The sequence below is a fragment of the Lipotes vexillifer genome, unplaced genomic scaffold, assembly GCF_000442215.2.
Source record: "Lipotes vexillifer unplaced genomic scaffold, Lipotes_vexillifer_v1.1 scaffold742, whole genome shotgun sequence".
In the NCBI taxonomy this organism is placed as follows: domain Eukaryota; kingdom Metazoa; phylum Chordata; class Mammalia; order Artiodactyla; family Lipotidae; genus Lipotes; species Lipotes vexillifer.
The window spans coordinates 1,468,042-1,472,351 of record NW_006775459.1 but is presented as its reverse complement, the minus strand read 5'-3'; positions in this window follow the sequence as shown (position 1 = coordinate 1,472,351).

The following is a 4,310-nucleotide window of genomic DNA, read 5'->3' as shown; positions in this document are numbered from 1 at the left end:
AGAAACTGTGAGGTAATAGATGTTTTGCCTTAGTACTTTAGTCCACAGAGTTTGTGGTAATTTGTTATGTGGTAATAGAAAATTAATATAGATTTTGTCATCAGAAGTGATGTGCTGCTATAATAAATACCTAAAAATGTGGGGAGTACACACTTGGAACTGGGCAGTGGGGAGAGGATTGAAGAATTTTGAGGAGTATGGTAGAGGAAACCTAGATTTCCTTGAATAGACTGTTAGGAGAAATTTGGACGTTGAAGACATTGATGGTGAAGACTCAGAAGAAAATGAATAACATGATAGAGAAAGCCTAAACAGTTTAGCCTTGGACAGATTGTCAGTAGAAATCTGGACTTTACAGTGAGGGCTCAGAAGAAAGTGATGCATATGTTATTGAAAATTGAAGGGAGGGGGATTCTTGTTATGCAGCACAAGTAAGCTTAGCAATATAGTATTCTACAGCTATGTGGAAAGTAGAACATATAAGCAGTAAACTTGGATGTGTAGCTGAGGAAGTTCCAAGCAAACTACCAAAGGTTCTGCCTAATTCCTTCTTGCTGCTTACAGTAAAATGTGAGAGGGGAAAGACAAATTAGGGAAAAATGGTTAAACAAAAATAAAGACTTGATGATTTGGGAGATTATCAGCTTATCTGTATGGCAAAATATTATAAAATTAAGATACTATTTCCAAAATATTGCACAGAGTAAAAGCCAAGGGTGTGGCTATACAACCTTTTGCTAAAACCTTAGAAAGATAAAAAAAAAATTAGTCACACAGCAGGGTCTTTTAAGAGATTAAGGGTGTGCCTCATATATCTTCTCAAACAAACCAGAGTAGCTCTAGGATGCTCAGTCATCTCACCAGGAGATGACTGAGGAGCAAAAAAAAAAAAGGCTTGGGGCTTCCCTGGTGGTGCAGTGGTTGAGAGTCCGCCTGCCGATGCAGGGGACGGGGGTTTGTGCCCCGGTCCGGGAAGATCCCACATGCCACGGAGCGGCTGGGCCCGGGAGCCATGGCTGCTGAGCCTGCGCATCCAGAGCCTGGGCTCCGCAAGGGGAGAGGCCACAACAGTGAGAGACCCGCATACCGCAAAAAAAAAAAAAGGCTTGGAGTGAAACCTGATGCAATACTATACAGATCAATATGTTTCTTGAGAAAATTATATTAGCAGAAGGTTTCCAGGTTGGTTGGATTATAGAAGACAGAGAGAGAATGAAATGAAAAGAGGCTGTTGTATACCCCAAATTCTACTGTTGAAAGCAAGCTAATAAAACCACTTAGCTGGAAGGATGACTCAGAAAGTGAAACCAAGAGCCCAGAAGACAGAGCTGAGAGCTAGGGAGAATTATTCCCAGGCCTTGAATCATAATCAAGAAACTCTGGATGGACCTAGAGTCTGTCATACAGAGTGAAGTAAGTCAGAAAGAGAAAAACAAATACCATATGCTAACACATATATATGGAATCTAAGAAAAAAAAAGTTCATGAAGAAGCTAGGGGTAAGACGGGAATAAAGACACAGACCTACTAGAGAATGGACTTGAGGATATGGGGAGGGGGAAGGGTAAGCTGTGACAAAGCGAGACAGAGGCACGGACATATATACACTACCAAACGTAAGGTAGATAGCTAGTGGGAAGCAGCCGCATAGCACAGGGAGATCAGCTCGTGCTTTGTGACCACCTAGAGGGGTGGGATAGGGAGGGTGGGATGGAGGGAGACGCAAGAGATATGGGAACATATGTATATGTATAACTGATTCACTTTGTTATAAAGCAGAAACACACCATTGTAAAGCAATTATACTCCAATAAAGATGTTAAAAAAAAAAAAGAAACTCTGGATCGATTTTTCATGACTGGATTTCAAAATTGTGTTGACCCAATTTTGGGGGCCAAATGACTCCTTTTTACCTTGTGTTTTCCTCATTTTTGAAATGGAATGTCTGTAATTTTTATCCTATGTCAATTCCACCATTATAGGTTATGAGTGCATGTAACTTGGGTATGTAACTTTAGTTTCACACATTCACAGATGGAAAGTAATTGTGACTCAGGATGAATTATTGTGAGGAATTTGATCAGCTCTTATTTAGATCATTTAGATAATGAGATTTAGATTTTGATAATGAAATTTTAGACTTGAGCCAGTGCTTTATTTAATAGGATGAGTTTTTGGGGAAGTTCGGGAAGGGGTGAATGTGTTTTGAATTTGGGAGGAAAATGAATCTTTGGGGGCCAAAGAACAGACTGTGTTAGGCAGGATTTTAAGATGGCTCCCAAGATTTCTGGTCTTTGGGGTACACTCTCTTTCTAATGGTTATTCAATCAAATGCTCATGTAGCTACTGCTTGTGAATGGGTTTTTTTCCCCAAGTAATTAAGATCCCAGGTTAGTTTTCTTCTAAACTACTTGGCAAAAAAGTAGTTTTTTGAAAGTAGATTATTTGCTGAATTATAGTTGTTTTGAATAATGAAGCCAAATAATTGATAGAAACTGACCAATGTTCTACTAAATTAAATATCATTTGCTTTCTTTCATGTCCTTCCAAATTGTCACATAAATTACCTCACCTCAAGAGAGTCCCTTAATATGCCACATGAAAAGATAATCATTGGTTCTGGTTATTATTTTGTCTGAATAATCTGCTTTATCTTCCATTCACTTATAGGTCACCATCATTAATCCAAAATGACTGTTCTTTTTTCCTTTTCTTTTTCGTTTTATGTCATTGTCCTTGGAATTCACTTTGAGACCAGAGTTATTTTAACTTAAAAATGTCTAGTTTTTGACAATATTTTATGCTTCCTCAGATTCTATCTTAATTTCATTGTATACCTTTATGTATTAAGATAAACAGTGTCAGTGCTTTATTTTAGGCTATCTTTGGTGGTTCAGAATTTTGGGGCATGCATTAAAATAGATATACCATGTTTCTATTGTATTTGTAGTAGTCAGTGCTAGTAAAAGGGCTCTCATGCAATAAAAATTTGACCTTTCAAAGGTATAACAGAGATACAGTCCATATCCATCTCATACATAAACCTAGTGCCAGCCAGACAATAAACCCCTGTTGTCCTGAATTTAGCTATTAAATCTGTCACCACATGAATTGGTGACTACATTTTTTTCTGCTGAAAGATCCATCAGTGGAATGGACTATCAGTTTAAATTTGACTGAATTTAAACCAGATGACCTTTATAAAAGCCTTGTGGACACTGCTGGGGAGGGAAACAAGAGAGTAGCATAGAACTTCAACTGCCACATTATATACAACAGATGATTTTAACGACTCTAAGTACCACATTTCAGATTGATTTAGGCTTTCTCAAAGGTGTGCCTGGGAATTTCACTTTAGCAAAGATGTGGTTCTCAAAATCACACGGTGACATTTATTTTCCACATGAAACCCACCTGAAGAGGGTTATCATTTCAAGCTAAACTTCACATTTTCATTTGGTTTGAATTCTCTCTGTGAAGTTAAAGTTGTTTGAACCTTACTGTAATATTGTTGGTAATGCTAGACTTGATTCTGTTAAACTGTGTGATCCCTATTGTGGAATAGGGATCTGCAATGTGAATGAGGTGTATTGGCAGTTTCTGATGTAGGAACAAATTCATTGCCTAGAGAAGCAGATTTAGAGGGCGGAAGAAATGAGAGAGAGAACTCTAAGATAATTTGATTATTAAAAATTTCTTCTTAACCAGGTTCATCAGCTAAAATAGAACTAACAGCTATTGATATTCTAAACTTATTCAGAATCTTACCAAATGGACATTTTCTAAATTTTATGTTTTTTACCTCTACAATTAATATTCTTTGCTTTGAACAAAATGTGATCTTGTTATTATCCTTTTGGAGGATATAATATATACATAGATACACATATGTACACATTCATTCTGTTTCTCATGTGGACTCTGAGACATTCCTAGAAATGTCAGCAGACCTCCTGGAGGCAGGAAGTAAGGCTCATTTCAGTTTCAAACTATATTAATTCTGAATGAAATCAAGCCTATTCTCACGTTTATTACGGCAACCTGGTCCAAGTAAAAAATTGCAGATTTTAATAAGGGCATTTTCATTGGTTTCCTTCCATTCTCACAAACTCATAAATCAATTCCTGTCAGCCATTAAAGAGTTGTCAGTTCTTATGAGTAAATATGACAGCCAAATACTATTTAAATCTATAAAATTATATTTCTGTTAGTGAACTAAACACAATTTTGGCCTTAGTGACACCCTCTTTGTTTCTTTGAGTTTATTGTTTTCCAGCTCATTTAAACTATCTGAAGAAACTGGAAAGAGT